Source organism: Mus musculus, chromosome 10, assembly GCF_000001635.26.
Source record: "Mus musculus strain C57BL/6J chromosome 10, GRCm38.p6 C57BL/6J".
NCBI classification, from domain to species: Eukaryota; Metazoa; Chordata; class Mammalia; order Rodentia; family Muridae; genus Mus; species Mus musculus.
The window spans coordinates 6,161,661-6,180,861 of NC_000076.6; positions in this window are offsets into that span (position 1 = coordinate 6,161,661).

Here is a 19,201-nt window from a genome sequence, read left to right on the forward strand (position 1 = left end):
CTATGTTCATAGCAGCCTCATTTATAATAGCCAGAAGCTGGAAGGAACCCAGATGTCCCTCAACAGAGGAATGGATACAGAATATGTGGTTCATTTACACAATGGAGTACTACTCAGCTATTAAAAAGAATGAATATGAAATTCCTAGGCAGATGGATGGACCTGGAGGGCATAATCCTGAGTGAGGTAACCCAATCACAAAAGAACTCACATGATATATACTCACTAATAAGTGGATATTAGCCCAGAAACTTAGGATACCCAAGATACAAGATGCAATGTGCAAAACACATGAAACTCAAGAAGAACAAAGACCAAAGTGTGGACATTTTGCCCCTTCTTAGAATTGGGAACAAAACACCCATGGAAGGAGTTACAGAGACAAAGTTTGGAGGTGAGACTAAAGGATGGAACATCTAGAGACTGTCATTTCTAGGGATCCATCCCATAATCAGCCTCCAAATGCTGACACCATTGCATACACCAGCAAGATTTTGCTGAAAGGCCCCTCATATAGCTGTCTCTTGTGAGGCTATGCCAATGCCTTGGAAATACAGAAGTGGATCCTCACAGTCAACTATAGGATGGAACACAAGGCCCCCAATGTAGGAGCTAGAGAAAGTACCCAAGGAGCTGAAGTGGTCTGCAACCCTATAGGTGGAACAACAATATGAACTAATCAGTACCCCCAGAGCTCATGTCTCTAGCTGCATATAGCAGAAGATGGCCTAGTAGGCCATCACTTGGAAGAGAGATCCCTTGGTCTTGCAAACGTTATATGCCCTAGTACAGGGGAAAGGGATGGCCAAGAACTGAGAGTGAGTGGGTATGGGAGCAGTGCCGGGGGTGGGGGGGAGGGTATAGGGGCTTTTGGGATAGCATTTGAAATGTAAATGAAGAAAATATCTAATAAAAATATTTAAATACTAAGGTCAAATGACTAGAAGTTTTATAAAAGCCCTCAAATAAATGATATTATTTTTTCCAAACAAAACAACAAACAATTGTAAATAGGTTTGGTGTAGTTCATTCCTGTGCTCAGAGCTTCTCATTGGCTCTGTCTCAGGATGAAGAGTTTGCCTGTGCTCTGAAGTGGCCTGACCAGCCATCTCACTTCCTGTCTTCCTTCTGTACTTTATTCTGATCAGTCACAGTGACTTCTGAGATAGGTTTGTTTCTTTGTAGAATACATGTGCTTCCTAAATATATATGTGCTTTTTCAGCACTCAGAGTGATGTCTGGCCTTTTCTATCCTTTCCAAACCCTTTTATGTGTTGGGAAATGTCAGAGATGCACAGGTCCAGCTTATTTGTCTTTGCTGGGTCTAACATGAAAAGACTGCAGAATGCCAGTCAGTTCATAGCCTTCTCTTACCTGTCCCTTCTCTGATATCAGTGCCTGGGATGTCACATTTCTGAGGATCCCTGTTGACTAAAAGATCACAAAATCTGAAATCATTATGAATTTTTTATGAAAACTTTTTTCCCCTTTTGCTTACAAGTGATCATGTTCCCTGAAAAGCATCTGATCATGAAGTACTTTATTTGTTTTTTGCAGAAATAGTTTCATGGCTTAAGATCATTTGTTAAGGAAGACAAATGACCTGTGTGCATTTGTTTCTAGAATCTTCTCTTGTCTTTCATTCTCCACCAACTTTTGTTATTAAGAAATGTAGTCTTGGGTACTTTCCCTAGCTGAAGGAGCAGAAGGGTTCTGTAGCCCCATAGGAGGAACATCAATATGAACTAACAGTACCCCCAGAGCCCCTTGGAACTAAACTACCAATCAAAGAAAACACATGGTGGAACTTGTGGCTCTAGCTGTATATGTAGCAGAAGATGGCCTAGTCAGTCATAAGTTGGAGGAGAGGCCCTAGGTCCTGTGAAGGTTCTATGCCCCAGTATAGGGGAATGCCAGGACCAGGAATGATAGTGGGTGGGTTGGGGAGCAGGGGGAGGGCACAGGGGGGTTTCAGAGGGGAAACTAGGAAAGGGGATAACATTTGCAATGTAAATAAAGAAAATATCTAATAAAAAAGAAAGAAAGAAAAAAAAGGGCACAAAAAAGAGAGAAAGAAATTCAGTCTTTCCAACCTCTACATTTCTGTCTCTTGCCAGAATGAAACTTAATAGACAACCTCTAGGGAGGTGGGAATCCTTATATTAGAAATAACAAAATCATTTAGATAAAAAGGGCAAGATTGAAATTGCATATTAAACATTTAAAAGCTTCGAAATTGGACTTTTCCTCCTTATGTCCTGTTTGTTGCTAATGTCTATGCCATGTCAAGTTGAACACAACATCTATGTTAATAATTTTATTTTGGTAGAAGATAGATTAGCAATCATTTGCAGAAAAGCAGACATATCTCATACTAAAGCTATTACAGGCAAGTAACCAAAAGGAATAAAATTTGGACATCCTACTGGTTCCCTGAGTTCTGTTGAGGATGCATGAACCCTATACTTGCCCTCTATTAGACAATAAATTTTCTCTGAGTTGCTTATTATTATTGTTGTTGCTTATTAGTTCATCTTATTATCAATACAGTGAAAATGCTGTATAAATACTGTTCTGTGGAGATCCATTTGTAATTTTTATTGCATTTTTTAGACATTTTAAAATCCATAGCGGGCACAATTTGTGGGATCTGGAGCTATAAAGATCAACTTACTTCTTACAACTCAATATAAAATCAGCAACCTAATCATGGTGTTGTTTTCTTGTAACCTCTCACCAGCCTGAAGCAGGCTGAGCCAGACCTTGACCTTTCTGCCACCAAGGAGATTACCTAGGGTGGAGCCTTCCTCCCTAGATCACTCTATTGTTCAGCCACTGCCACTGTTCCCCTTCAAGATACTGCTACCTGCTGGGAGGTCGCTGAGCTATTCTGGAGCCTACACTCTATCCTGCAGCTGGGCTCCAAGAATGAATTGGTGGGAATGGGCCTCCCCTCCCTCCTTTATAAGTGCATTTGCCATTAAACATTTGAGCTTTGATCAGGAAACTTGACTTAGCCCCATTTTTCTCTTGACTGACTAGTTCCCCTCTCTTTTTCAGCCCCAGCTTGCCTCCCAGGTGAAATCCAGTTTATGTGAGCCACGGGTCGGTTTCCAACATTTTCTAGCTCTGAAAATATTGAGAATGTTTCAGACCAAACAGATCCTTTTGCACCTCTTTTGGAAAATGTTTCATCCAATTATTTTCTATGTACAAATATTCTTTTTGTTCATTGATTATTCATAAAAACTTCCAAGGTTGGGAGATGGCTCAGTGGGTAAAGTGCTTCCACATCAGTATGAAGAGCAGAGTGTGGAACGCAGCATCCAAGTAAATGTCAGGTAGGCATGCTGATACATTTCCTATGTACATGTAATTCCAGTGCTGAAACCTGGAGACAAGTTGGATAGCTAGACTGACCAAATCAGTGTGATCTAGGTTCAACTGAGATACCTTGACTCAAAACAAAAAGCAGAAAAGAGAAACAAAAACAGCTGAACTCAGCTTCTAGCCTCCAGACCTGAAAAAACATGCTATTGCATTATACACATGCCCACATTCCAAAGCATGCATATACATAAGAACTTTTCATGAAAGATGAGAAGCTATTTGTAAAATAATGTAATGATGATAATAATAATAGTAATAATAATAATAATTGTAAAGTAATAGTAACAACTGAAATCAAAAGAAATTATAATTTTACTTCTATGTGTTTCCTGAGGTTGTTTTTGAAATGGATTGTAGTCACTTTGTGGTGCTCTATAGAATATCAAACAAACAAAAAACCTTTTCTTTATTTTTATAGTTTGACAGAGTGACAAAGAAAGATATAGTTGCTTAAAAACTACTCCCTTTCATTGCAAAGGAGATATGTGCTATTGTTCGCCAAATCCCACAAGGAAATGGGTGGCAGATTAGAAGGTGGCTAATGGATGAAAGGTTGAAGGCAACTGGGTGTCCTTAAAGATATGCCCTGACTAAGTTTGTCAGGTGGCTGTGCGTTTACAATGTCTTCGCAAGTGGGCTGAGGACCAGAATGCCTTTGCTTTCTACTAGGCTGTATAGTAAGTGAATTTTGATGACTCATGCTGTTGGCTTTTCATATTCTGAACTCTATGCTAAGCACAGGCCTTCTATGAAGCCAGCAGGTCTTCAAAGTCTCAACTTGCATGGGGGTGCTTTCTGTTCTCTGGGGAACTGTTACTATTATTCATAATTCTTTCCTATGGGTTGCTCTTGATTTTGAGTCCTGTCTCTCAATATATCATGTGATAGTCTACAGAACAATTCAAATCAATCACTATTTGAATGACTCAAAACAACCACATATTTTAATGTATGTGACATTGTCTTTGGTCAATCTCTTCCATGACAGCTTTTCCCTCTACTTGGTAGTTCGACTTGGAGTGTCCTCTTCCTTCCTTCCACTTAATTTGCATCTTTAGATACACCATCCATTTAGAAACTAGCATATCATCAATGCTATGCTGGTGTACACAATATTAATAATTAACAATTAATTAATAATCAACTCGTGTAATTCTGAGTTACGTGTTGGTGATTCCTCTAAACAAATGAGAGTTTAGCAGAAACCCCAAGTCCTTTTGCACAGGACCACTCTCTGACAATTGTTACTTTCAGATAGTAAAAGCTGCCATGTATTAAATAACAAATGCCACCACAGCCTGGTTTATTTGTCTAGAGGTGTCATCAACACATAACTCAGAGTTACATGTTCATAGTGTGTGCATTAGCATACTGAGCTTACAGTTTTATATGTATATATAGTTTACATGTACCAAAAAGGGACTCATTTGTTGTATCTGGTTTGATTAAGTTTGACAATTGTGTATGCTTCTGAGAGAGTCATCATAGTCACGAGACAGAACTTGTTACCACCCCACCCAAAGTTTCTCATGCTTTTCAGTGAAAGGCAGAGGACCAATCCCAGATGGGCCTCCACTGAACTGCTTTTTGTAGCTGTAGATTACTTTTGCTTGTCTTATAGTGGCATGCAAATGAAATCAGATAGTTCAAACTATTTTGTATCCTACTTGTTTTGTCTAACATGGTTTGGGGGTTCATCTATGTTGCATGGACTGTGAGCATGTTCCTTTTCATTGTTGAGTAAGATTACATTTTGTAGATTTACCAGTGTATTGATATACATTCAACTGTTGGAGGGTTTTTTTTTCCAAATTGGAACAATTGGGAATAAATTTTAAATGTGCATTTGAAAAATAAGTAATAAATATATCTTAATTTTTATAAACTTTAAAAAAAAGGTGTGGTTTTCTTTTAAAAAAACAAAACAAAACTAAGGCTCAGTGGATGGTACAAATGTATCTCACAATGATCGTGGAAGGGCTAGACTTCCATTTGCTATCAAAAAACCAATCACACTGTAACTTTCTGGTTAGTATTCCACTTGGTAAAGTAACTTGAAAGCCATTCACTCATAGAGTGACCATTTACCTCATAGCCATGCATCAGATCACAAAGTTATTCCCCACAGTTTATCAGGTCAGTCACTGATGTCTGCTACAGATATTTTTCTATTATAAAATGTGCTTTTGCTATTATACATATCTACAAATAAAAGCATCTATTCCTCAGTTTAGATTATGTAAGTATGATATTATTATCAACTGTGTTCCAGGATGGTAAGCAGACAAAACTGAGAAAAACTGCAAATTTGAGACAATATATATGTATTTTCTCAATCTATAAAGCAGACATATGTGTTAAATGGGTGAATATGCAGTATCTACATGGCATACGTTAGAGAGGCAAATAGAAAGAGTGAAAGACACTGAAAAAATTCCCTGTTCCAAATTTTAACACTAACAAATTTTATAGGAGAGTATAATTATTAAATTAAACCAGCCTGGATTAAAATGTGCTTGCATCAATATTTGGTTTAATAAGATTGGATCACACTGTAATTGTCTAACATGTTAGCTCTGACTTCTAATTCTTATCATCTACAGTGTGTGGTTTGCTTCAGTTTCTTTATAGTAATTCAGGGATTTGTCTGTGCCTTTTCAGGAATTGAGACAATTATGCGAATCGGGACTGGAGAAATGACTCTATAACTCGGTTTTGATGGGTGTCATCTCCTAATATAAGAATCATAACCTGGCTAGAATAAACCTCCAGTCAGGGCACTAGAGAGAGGCTTCCTTTGAAGAGTTCCACCTCAGGCTGCTTTGGTGACAACATCATATTGAAATGAACAGTTTTCTTTTTGTCCTAAATATCTGAGGGAGGAGATCCAGGAGGTATATCTAATGGCAGGGTTTACCCCTGTCATCTGTTCTGGGTGACTTTCTAGGATATTTATATTGAGATAAGATCAAGGAGATTCCGTTCAGTGTGAGTACAGCTGTGCCTTACAGTGTTCAATGAGATGTTCTGATTCAGGCCCTGACTGTGCTAGAAAATGGCATCTATAATACAGTGCAGCATCAACATTTATACCTTTTAGTCAATAGAAACCCAGGCTGTGATTATTTAGCCAAAGGATATGTAGAAGGCTCACTGTTGCCCTCCCAAATGAAATGCCTCTCCTGCCCTCTATGACTATATCCTCATGTACTTCACCTTCCATCAGAGGATGAATATTAGGCAAGCACTGTTCACTGATCAAAGAAAAACCTTTTGATTATTGTCCAGCAGAGAGAGAGAATACTTGATATACTCCTTCCTTCCTGAGACAACAAAAAAGATCTGGGTCTTGAAAGCAGGTGACTTGAGTTTAAATTGTGATATCTTCTAAATGAGTTCCACTTTGCTAGGAAGAAAATAATCTTCTCCCTACCTTCAAAGAGTTCTTAGCTGAGGGACCATGTAAGAAAGGCAGACTACTAACAGGAAAAACATAGTTCATAGCATGCTCACCTTCTGTGTACAGGAAATTGCTGAGTAGATTTTAACAAGGTAGTTTTGTATCTAGACTTAACTCCCCAAGTTTGATAAACAAAGGAAGAAACATGGAGGGAGGGGAGGGCACACTAGAATGCAGGGAAAGACAAGGTGTTCCTGCAGAGCTGAGATGGGCCTGTCCTCATCCCCTTGTGCACAAAAGCCTCCACTGATTTGGCTTTTCTCTTCCCTGTGTGCCAAGCAAAGTATCTTTGTAGATTGTAATTTCCTATGCAGATGAACGTTTCTCTTACCAAAGGGAAACTTTATAAGCATCAGAGCCCAGGGACCCAGAGCCTGTGTGTTCTGCAAATGCCATCAAGAATCTCAGGAACTGAGGCTCTTGTTTCTTGGGGCTTTAATTTCCTCAACTGTGAAAAGTATGTGTGCTTCCTAAACAATTATGAGGATTTAATATATTACTATAAGAAGTCAAAAGGTTGGAACATGGCATATAAACAAATTCATATGCTGATTAGGTCAATAATGAGATGTATTTAAGTGGAGGAGGCATATAAGAACAAGTTTTAAAATATTCAGAAAAGACTGCTACTGCTTCCATGTAAAACCAAAAAAGATGGAGAGTGAATTTTGAGAGAATATACACTATAAATACAGATATTTTAGTAAGAAGTGATGGAAACTGGACTGGTGAAATTAAATGTGTCAAGATACAATGAAAGATAATTAGAGAAAAAGAAACAGTCTCAAGACAGTTTATTTGACAGCTTCCCAGGACATCTTGTCAATGTCACTAAAATATAGCTTTCCACCTGCAAATCCTACACAGCCTAAGTTCATAATTACATATAAATGTAACCATATGATGATCCATTTGTGTATATGAGTAAATATATCAAATAAAGATATCCATATTGCTTAGAACTCACCACACCAAATACATCTGCAGGACACTAAAGTAAGCCCATGTGGATGCCAAATACACTCCATAGACACGAAAATTAGTTTTAGGTGATTCTTAAAACAGATACTTAAAGATCTGAAAGGTTTAATTTTATTTATTTATTTATTTTTTATTAGGTTTTTCCTCGTTTACATTTTCAATGCTATCCCAAAGGTCCCCCATACCCACCCCTCCAATCCCCTACCCACCCACCCCCCCTTTTTGGCCCTGGCGTTCCCCTGTACTGGGGCATATAAAGTATGGAAGTCCAATGGGCCTCTCTTTGCAGTGATGGCAGACTAGGCCATCTTTTGATACATATGCAGCTAGAGACAAGAGCTCCCGGGTACTGGTTAGTTCATATTGTTGTTCCACCTATAGGGTTGCGGTTCCCTTTAGCTCCTTGGGTAATTTCTCTAGCTCCTCCATTGGGGGCCATGTGACCCATCCAATAGCTGACTGTGATCATCCACTTCTGTGTTTGCTAGGCCCCGGCATAGTATCACAAGAGAGAGCTATATCTGGGTCCTTTCAGCAAAATCTTGCTAGTGTATGCAATGGTGTCAGCATTTGGAAGCTGATTATGGGATGGATCCCTGCATATGGCAATCACTAGATGGTCCATCCTTTTGTCACAGTCCAAATTTTGTCTCTGTAACTCCTTCCATGGGTGTTTTGTTCCCATTTCTAAAAAAGGGTAAAGTGTCCACACTTTGGTCTTCGTTCTTCTTGAATTTCATGCGTTTGGCAAGTTGTATCTTATATCTTGGGTATCCTAAGTTTCTGGGCTAATATCCACTTATCAGTGAGTACATATTGTGCGAGTTCCTTTGTGATTGGGTTACCTCACTCAGGATGATACCCTCCAGGTCCATCCATTTGCCTAGGAATTTCATAAATTCATTTTTTAAATAGCTGAGTAGTATTCCATTGTGTAAATGTACCACATTTTCTGTATCCATTCCTCTGTTGAGGGGCATCTGGGTTCTTTCCAGTTTCTGGCTATTATAAACAACGCTGCTATGAACATAGTGGAGCATGTGTCCTTCTTACCAGTTGGGGCATCTTCTGGATATATGCCCAGGAGAGGTATTGCGGGATCCTCCGGTAGTACTATGTCCAATTTTCTGAGGAACCGCCAGACTGATTTCCAGAGTGGTTGTACAAGCTTGCAATCCCACCAACAATGGAAGAGTGTTCCCCTTTCTCCACATCCTCGCCAGCATCTGCTCTCACCTGAGTTTTTGATCTTAGCCATTCTGACTGGAGTGAAGTGGAATCTCAGGGTTGTTTTGATTTGCATTTCCCTAATGATTAAGGATGTTGAACATTTTTTCAGGTACTTCTCTGCCATTCGGTATTCCTCAGGTGAGAATTCTTTGTTCAGCTCTGAGCCCCATTTTTTAAAGGGGTTATTTGATTTTCTGGAGTCCACCTTCTTGAGTTCTTTATATATATTGGATATTAGTCCCCTATCTGATTTGGGATAGGTAAAGATCCTTTCCCAATCTGTTGGTGGCCTTTTTGTCTTATTGACGGTGTCTTTTGCTTTGCAGAAGCTTTGCAATTTTATGAGGTCCCATTTATCGATTCTTGATCTTACAGCAGAAGCCATTGCTGTTCTATTCAGGAATTTTTCCCCTGTACCCATATCTTCGAGGCTTTTCCCTACTTTCTCCTCGATAAGTTTCAGTGTCTCTGGTTTTATGTGTAGTTCCTTAATCAACTTAGATTTGACCTTAGTACAAGGAGATAGAAATGGGTCAATTCACATTCTTCTACATGATAACCACCAGTTGTGTCAGCACCATTTGTTGAAAATGCTGTCTTTTTTCCACTGGATGGTTTTAGCTCCCTTGTCAAAGATCAAGTGACTATAGGTGTGTGGATTCATCTCTGGGTCTTCAATTCTGTTTAATTGGTCTACTTGTCTGTCACTATACCAGTACCATGCAGTTTTGATCACAATTGCTCTGTAGTACAGTTTTAGGTCCGGCATGGTGATTTCACCAGAGGTTCTTTTATCCTTGAGAAGAGTATTTGCTATCCTAGGTTTTTTGTTATTCCAGATGAATCTGCTGATTGCCCTTACTAATTCGTTGAAGAATTGAGTTGGAATTTTGATGGGGATTGCATTGAATCTGTAGATTGCTTTTGGCAAGATAGCCATTTTTACAATGTTGATCCTGCCAATCCATGAGCATGGGAGATCTTTCCATCTTCTGAGATCTTCTTTAATTTCTTTCTTTAGAGACTTGAAGTTCTTATCATACAGATCTTTCACTTCCTTAGTTAGAGTCACGCCAAGGTATTTTATATTATTTGTGACTATTGAGAAGGGTGTTGTTTCCCTAATTTCGTTCTCAGCCTGTTTATCCTTTGTGTACAGAAAGGCCATTGACTTGTTTGAGTTAATTTTATATCCAGCTACTTCATTGAAGCTGTTTATCAGGCTTAGGAGTTCTCTGGTGAAATTTTTAGGGTCACTTATATATACTATCATATCATCTGCAAAAAGTGATATTTTGACTTCTTCCTTTCTAATTTGTATCCCCTTGATCTCCTTTTGTTGTCTAATTGCTCTGGCTAGGACTTCAAGTACAATGTTGAATAGGTAGGGCAAGAGTGGACAGCCTTGTCTGGTCCCTGATTTTAGTGGGATTGCTTCCAGCTTCTCACCATTTACTTTGATGTTGGCTCTTGGTTTGCTGTAGATTGCTTTTATCATGTTAGGTATGGGCCTTGAACTCCTGATCTTTCCAAAACTTATATCATGAATGGGTGTTGGATTTTGTCAAATGCTTTCTCAGCATCTAACGAGATGATTATGTGGTTTTTGTCTTTGTGTTTTTTATATACTGGATTACATTGATGGATTTCCGTATATTGAACCATCCCTGCATCCCTGGGATGAAACCTACTTGGTCAGGATGGATTATTGTTTTGATGTGTTCTTGGATTCGGTTAGCAAGAACTTTATTGAGGATTTTTGCATCGATATTCATAAGGGAAATTGGTCTGAAGTTCTCTTTGTTGGGTCTTTTTGTGGTTTAGGTATCAGAGTAATTGTGGCTTCATAGAATGAGTTAGGTAGAGTACCTTCCGTTTCTATTTTGTGGAATAGTTTGTGAAGAACTGGAATTAGGTCTTCTTTGAAAGTCTTTGAACTCTGCACTAAACCCATCTGGTCCTGGGCTTTTTTTTGGCTGGGAGACTATTAATGACTGCTTCTATTTCTTTAGGGGATATAGGACTGTTGAGATCATTAACCTGATCTTGATTTAGCTTTGGTACCTGGTATCTGTCTAGAAACTTGTCCATTTCATCCAGGTTTTCCAGTTTTGTTGAGTATAGCCTTTTGTAGAAGGATCTGATGTTGTTATTGATTTCTTCAGGATCTGTTGTTATGTCTCCCTTGTCATTTCTGATTTTGTTAATTAGGATGCTTTCCCTGTGCCCTCTAGTGAGTCTGGCTAAGGGTTTATCAATCTTGTTGATTTTCTCAAAGAACCAGCTCCTTGATTGGTTGATTCTTTGAATAGTTCTTCTTGTTTCCACTTGGTTGATTTCACCCCTGAGTTTGATTATTTCCTGCCTTCTACTCCTCTTGGGTGAATTTGCTTCCTTTTGTTCTAGAGCTTTTAGGTGTGTTGTCACGCTGCTAATGTGTGCTCTCTCTAGTTTCTTTTTGGAGGCACTCAGAGCTATGAGTTTTCCTCTTAGGAATGCTTTCATTGTGTCCCATAAGTTTGGGTATGTTGTGGCTTCATTTTCATTAAACTCCAAAAAGTCCTTAATTTCTTTCTTTATTCCTTCCTTGACCAAGGTATCATTGAGAAGAGTGTTGTTCAGTTTCCATGTGAATGTTGGCTTTCCATTATTTATGTTGTTATTGAAGATCAGTCTTAGGCCATGGTGATCTGATAGGATGCATGGGAGAATTTCAATATTTTTGTATCTGTTGAGGCTTGTTTTGTGACCAATTATGTGGTCAATTTTAGAGAATGTACCATGAGGTGCTGAGAAGAAGGTATATCCTTTTGTTTTAGGATGAAATGTTCTGTAGATATCTGTTAAGTCCATTTGTTTCATCACTTCTGTTAGTTTTACTGTGTCCCTGTTTAGTTTCTGTTTCCATGATCTGTCCATTGGTGAAAATGGTGTGTTGAAGTCTCCCACTATTATTGTGTGAGGTGCAATGTGTGCTTTGAGCTTTACTAAAGTTTCTTTAATGAATGTGGCTGCCCTTGTATTTGGAGCATAGATATTCAGAATTGTGAGTTCCTCTTGGAGGATTTTACCTTTGATGAGTATGAAGTGCCCCTCCTTATCTTTTTTGATTATTTTGGGTTGGAAGTCGATTTTGTTTGATATTAGAATGGCTACTCCAGCTTGTTTCTTCATACCATTTGCTTGGAAAATTGTTTTCCATCCTTTCATTCTGAGGTAGTGTCTATCTTTTTCTCTGAGATGAGTTTCCTGTAAGCAGCAAAATGTTGGGTCTTGTTTGTGTAGCCAGTTTGATAATCTATGTCTTTTTATTGGGGAGTTGAGTCCATTGATATTAAGAGATATTAAGGAAAAGTAATTGTTGCTTCCTGTTATTTTTGTTGTTAAAGTTGGCATTCTGTTCTTGTGGCTGTCTTTTTTTAGTTTTGTTGAGTGATTACCTTCTTGTTTTTTCTAGGGCGTGGTTCCTGTCCTTGTATTGGTTTTTTTCTGTTATTATCCTTTGAAGGGCTAGATTCGTTGAGAGATAATGGGTGAATTTAATTTTGTCGTGGAATACTTTGGTTTTCCATCTATGGTAATTGAGAGTTTGGCTGGGTATAGTAGCCTGGGCTGGAATTCGTGTTCTCTTAGTGTCTGTATAACATCTGTCCAGGCTCTTCTGGCTTTCATAGTCTCTGGTGAAAAGTCTGGTGTAATTCTGATAGGCTTGCTTTTATATGTTACATGACCTTTTTCCTTTACTGCTTTTAGTATTCTATTTTTATTTAGTGCATTTGTTGTTCTGATTATTATGTGTCGGGAGGAATTTCTTTTCTGGTCCAGTCTATTTGGAGTTCTGTAGGCTTCTTGTATGTTCATGGGCATTTCTTTCTTTAGATTTGGGAAGTTTTCCTCAATAATTTTGTTGAAGATGTTTGCTGGTCCTTTGAGTTGAAAATCTTCATTCTCATCCACTCCTATTATCCGTAGGTTTGGTCTTCTCATTGTGTCCTGGATTTCCTGGATGTTTTGAGTTAGGATCTTTTTGCATTTTACATTTTCTTTGATTGTTGTGCCGATGTTCTCTATGGAATCTTCTGCACCTGAGATTCTCTCTTCCATCTCTTGTATTCTGTTGCTGATGCTGGCATCTATGGTTCCAGATTTCTTTCCTAGGGTTTCTATCTCCAGCGTTGCCTCACTTTGGGTTTTCTTTATTGTGTCTACTTCCCTTTTTAGGTCTAGTATGGTTTTGTTCATTTCCATCACCTGTTTGGATGTGTTTTCCTGTTTTTCTATAAGGACTTCTTCCTGTGTGGTTGTGTTTTCCTGTTTTTCTTTAAGGACTTGTAACTCTTTAGCAGTGTTCTCCTGTATTTCTTTAAGTGAGTTATTAAAGTCCTTCTTTTTTATTTATTTATTTATTTATTTATTTATTATATGTAAGTACACTGTAGCTGTCTTCAGACGCACCAGAAGAGGGCATCAGATCTCATTTACGGGTGGTTGTGAGCCACCATGTGGTTGCTGGGATTTGAACTTCGGACCTTCGGAAGAGCAGTCGGGTGCTCTTACCTACTGAGCCATCTCACCAGACCTAAAGTCCTTCTTTATGTCCTCTACCATCATCATGAGATATGCTTTTAAATCCAGGTCTACCTTTTCAGATGTGTTAGGGTGCCCTGGACTGGGCGAAGTGGGCGTTCTGGGTTCTGATGATGGTGAGTGGTCCTGGTTTCTGTTAGTAGGATTCTTATGTTTACCTTTTGCCATCTGGCAATCTCTGGAGTTAGTTGTTATAGTTGTCTTTGTTTAGAGATTGTTCCTCTGGTGATTTTGTTACCCTCTATCAGCAGACGTGGGAGACTAGCTCTCTCCTCTGAGTTTCAGTGGTCAGAGCAGTCTCTGCAGGCAAGCTCTCCTCTTTCAGGGAAGGTGCACAGTTATCTGGTGTTTGGACCTCCTCCTGGCTGAAGATGAAGGCCCAAAACAGGATCTTTCCCAGAAGCTTTGTTGCTTTGGCCAGGAAGGTGGCCGGTTGTCTGGAGCCGAAGTTGGCGTCGCCTCAGAAGCTCTGTGGCTCTCACCTGCCCCAGAAACTGCTGGCCTCTGTATTCCACACCCTCACCCGTGCAGCCTGCCCTCCGTGGAGTCCCAGAACCAAGGTGGTTTCCGTGGAGCCTGAGGCAGAAACCTCTTGGGCTGGGAGGACCCCTGTGCTCTCACCAAGAAGGTGGCTGGTTGTCTCAAGGTTTAATTTTATAAAGAAACTTGTCCCTAAGAAGAAAGTCTTCTTTGTTGACTTCTCTCTCTTCCTTCCTTTTTCATCTCCAACTTCAATCTTCATATCAGGAAGACATGGTTGGCTATAGCACTGTAGACTCTTAGATAAAGAAGAAATAGACAAATTTATATCTTGCTACATGTTGGATTCATCCCACAAAGGTCTATTTGTAAAATAATTTCTCTTAAGGCACTATTGGTAGATGTTGGAAATTTTAGGGATAGGACCTCCTGGAAGGATGTTAAGTCACCAGAGATGTTCTCCTAGGGTGGACTTGGAACTGGCTCCTTCTTCCTACTCTCTGGTCCCCAGTTGTCTTGAAGCTGAACAGATTCTATTACCATACCATGTGTCCTGCCTTGTCACAGGCCCAGAGGAAACAGGACAAACACACATTGGAAGCTCTGAAAGCACAAAGCAAAATAAAATTTAGGTTGTCAACCATTTGTCACAGCAACAGAAAGCTAACTAAAATAAAAAAAAAATCTTGCCATGTAGAGCAGAGTGTTGTTATTGTTCTGACTATTTCTGATATGATATGGAAGAGGTTTGGGGGCCAAGTTTCATGATTTTTAGAATAGTTTGGAACAAATGACCCAAGAAAGGCCTTGAGTGCTGAACTCAGAGCTTAGAGGGTGGTTTAGGCACAAGGGCTTGTAAGAACACAGTATTAATAAGAATGTGGACAATAATGTTTATGAAGTTTTGATGGAAATAAGGGCTATATTAGGAATATTAGCGACATGGATATTTCTTGCAGTATGTTCATTTTCTAAGAGTTTGTGTGATTCTGAGAAGGTGTTAAATAAATTAATCTGGCAGTGGAAACATCAAGCCTTCACAGTGTTTAAGTATTGCTGGATGCTTTTAGTCACATTTATAGAAGGTCTCAGAAGCATTGGAGAATATGGTGGATAAAAGTTGCCAGTTTGGCCAGAGCAGGAGTGTGGTGAGAGGTGCCATTCAAAAGAAGGTGGCTGCTAAAGTCATTAACACCATGCATTAAAAGCCAATCACTGGACACCAAGACTTTAAGGATATAGAAGGCACCTTACAAATGGTAAGGTCCCATCCATCACAGGCTCAAAGGTAGCTTATTTTCAAATACTTTCCTTTGAGTAAAGAATCATAGTGTAGCTCTGCACATTCCTGAACAACTTTCACCTTCCAGGTCATCCAGTGACACCTACCTGTGACTCCAGCTGCTCTAGATCTAGCTCATAGCAGCATTCCGGTTTTGTTGACACACAGAAGGCAGAGCCTATGAGATGAACATTTTAAAGCATTCTGTAGCAGAGTTGGAGTCTCTACAAACAGCTTCTGACAGATCAATGTGCAGAGTTTGTAAGACTGATGTGCAAGTTGCACTGGAGACTCCAAGAAGAAAGAGATGATTATTCCCCAAAGTGGGAGGCTTGTCAAATGAGGCTGCTGGTAGCAGGCATTTGGACCTGAAGAGACCATGTAGCATGAGGCCATCAAGGTCACAGCATCAGGGATACCTCAGCCAATGAGAGTGCATCCATAAACCCTGTGTATAGAAACTCAATTTAAAGTTTTCCTATATGGCTCCACTCTTGCTTTGGGCTGAGTGCACCTTCCTCTTTTCCTAGTATTTACTTTTTGGGTGAAAATGTTTACTTAGTGCCACATCAAATTAGATGTATGTAACTTTAACTTTTACAGGGACTCATAGCTGAGTTTGCCTTCTGTCCCTGAGAAGACTTGGAATTTTGTCATTTTGAGGAATACTGTTATTAGTAAGACTTTGGGGTATGCAATGAGCATTAACCCTTGGGGGCCAAGGACAGGATGCTGTAATTTGAATTTTGAATGTCCTTCCCGTATCCATGCCATTGAATGCTTAGTTATTAGCTTGTGGAGCTATAGGTAGAAGGTGGAACCTTTAGAGGTGGTGCCTAGATTACTGGGGTGTGCATTTCAGAAGGTTAGTTCAGAATCTCTGTCTTAGTATTTGCTCTTTAGCCAGCATGAGGCTAACATCTTCCCCAGCCATCTGATCCACTTGTAAGGTAGTAACATATTACAGTCTCAAAAGCTACAGGGTCAACTAGTCATTAAGTAAAGCTCTGAAGTTGAAAATCTCAAGTATTTTGTAACAGCAATAGAAAAGTGATTAATATGCACTAGAAACCTAACATTGGGTGACTATGCTTTTCCTAGACATCTTAAACAGAACTTTTTTTTTTCAGAACACTATAGTCTATGGTATTTAAACGTAGAGTAAAGATTGTTTCTTTCTTTTTATTTTTTTAATTAGGTATTTTCTTCATTTACATCTCCAATGCTATCCCAAAAGTCCCCCATACCCCCCTACTCCCCTATCCATCCACTCCCACTTCTTGGCCCTGGCATTCCCCTGTAATGAGGCATATAAAGTTTGCAAGACTGATGGGCCTCTCTTTCCAATAATGGCCGACTAGGCCTTCTTCTGATACATATGCAGCTAGAAACACAAGCTCTGGGGGGGGGGGTACTGGTTAGTTCATATTGTTGTTCCACCTATAGGGTTGCAGACCCCTTCCGCTCCTTGGGTGCTTTCTCTAGCTTCTCCATTGGGGGCCCTGTGATCCATCCAATAGCTGACTGTGAGGATCCATTTCTGCGTTTGCTAGGCCCCTGCATAGCCTCAAAAGAGACAGCTATATCTGGGTCCTTTCAGCAAAATCTTGCGAGTGTATGCAATGGTGTCAGCGTTTGGAGGCTGATTATGGGATGGATCCCCGGGTATGGCAGTCTGTAGATAATCCATCCTTTTGTCTCAGCTCCAAACTTTGTCTCTGTAACTCTTTCTATGGGTGTTTTGTTCCCAATTCTAAGAAGGGGCAAAGTGTCCACATTTTGGTCTTTGTTCTTCTAGAGTTTCATGAGTTTTACAGCATGTATCTTGTACCTTGGGTATTCTAAGTTTCTGGGCTAATATCCACTTATCAGTGAGCACATATCATGTGAGTTCTTTTGTGATTGGGTTACCTCACTCAGGATGGTGCCCTCCAGGTCCATCCATTTGCTTAGGAATTTCATAATTTCATTCTTTTTAATAGCTGAGTAGTACTCCATTGTGTAAATGTACCACATTTTCTGTATCCATTCCTCTGTTGAGGGACATCTGGGTTCTTTCCAGCATCTGGCTATTATAAATGAGGTTGCTATGAACATAGTGGGGCATGTGACCTTCTTATGAGTTGGAACATCTCCTGGATATATGCCCAGGAGAGGTATGGCTGGATCCTCCAGTAGCACTATGACCAATTTTATGAGGAACCACCGGACTGATTTCCAGAGTGATTGTACAAGCTTTCAATCCCACCAACAATGGAGGAGTGTTCCTCTTTCTCCACATCCTCTAGAGCATCTGCTATCAACTGAGTTTTTGATCTTAGCCATTCTGACTGGTGTGAGGTGAATTCTCAGGGTTGCTTTGATTTGCATTTCCCTGATGATTAAGGATGCTGAACATTTTTTCAGGTGCTTCTGAACTATTCGGCATTCCTCAGGTGAGAATTCTTTGTTTGGCTCTGAGCCCCATTTTTTGATTTTGATTTTCTGGAGTCCACCTTCTTGAATTCTTGATATGTATGGATATTATTCCCCTATCTGATTTATAGTAGATAAAGATCCTTTCCCAATCTGCTGCTGGCCTTTTTGTCTTATTGACATTGTCATTTGCTTTACACAAGCTTTGCAATTTTATGAGGTCCCATTTGTCAATTCTCGATCTTACAGCACAAGCCATTGCTGTTCTATTCAGGAATTTTTCCCCTGTGCCCATATCTTTGAGGCTTTTACCCACTTTCTCCTCTATAAGTTTCTCTGGTTTTATGTGGAGTTCCTTGATCCACTTAGATTTGACCTTAGTACAAGGAGATAGGAATGGATCAGTTCACATTCTTCTACATGATAACCACCAGTTCTGCCAGCACCATTTGTTGAAAATGATTTCTTTTTACCATTGGATGGTTTTAGCTCCCTTTTCAAAGATCAAGTGACTATAGGTGTATGGGTTCATTTCTGGGTCTTCAATTCTATTCCATTGGTCTACTTGTCTGTCACTATACCAGTACTATGTAGTTTTATCACAGTTGCTCTGTAGTACAGTTTTAGGTAGCCCATGGTGATTTCCCCAGAGGTTCTTTTATCATTGAGAAGTGTTTTTGCTATCCTAAGTTTTTTGTTATTCCAGATGAATTTGCAGATTGCCTTTTCTAATTCGTTGAAGAGTTGAGTTGGAATTTTGATGGGGATTGTATTGAATCTGTAGATTGCTTTTGGCAAGATAGCCATTTTTACTATATTGATCCTGCCAATCCATGAGCATGGGAGTTCTTTTCATCTTCTGAGATCTTTAATTTCTTTCTTCAGAGACTTGAATTTCTTATCATACAGATCTTTCACTTCCTTAGTTAGAGTCACACCAAGGTATTTTATATTATTTATGACTCTTGTGAAGGGTGTTGTTTCTCTAATTTCTTTCTCAGCCTGTTTATCCTTTGTGTAGAGAAAAGCCATTGACTTGTTTGAGTTAATTTTATATCCAGCTACTTCACTGAAGTTGTTTATTAGGTTTAGGAGTTCTCTGGTGAAATTTTTAGGGTCACTTATATATACTATCATATCATCTGCAAAAAGTGATATTTTTACTTCATCTTTTCCAATTTGTATCCCCTTGATCTCCTTTTTTTTTTTTCTTGGTCTAATTGCTCTGGCTAGGACTTCAAATACTATGTTAAATAGGTCGGAAGAAAGTGTGCAGCCTTGTCTAGTCCCTGATTTTAGTGGGATTGCTTCCAGCTTCTCACCATTTACTTTGATGTTGGCTACTGGTTTGCTCTAGATTGCTTTTATCATGTTTA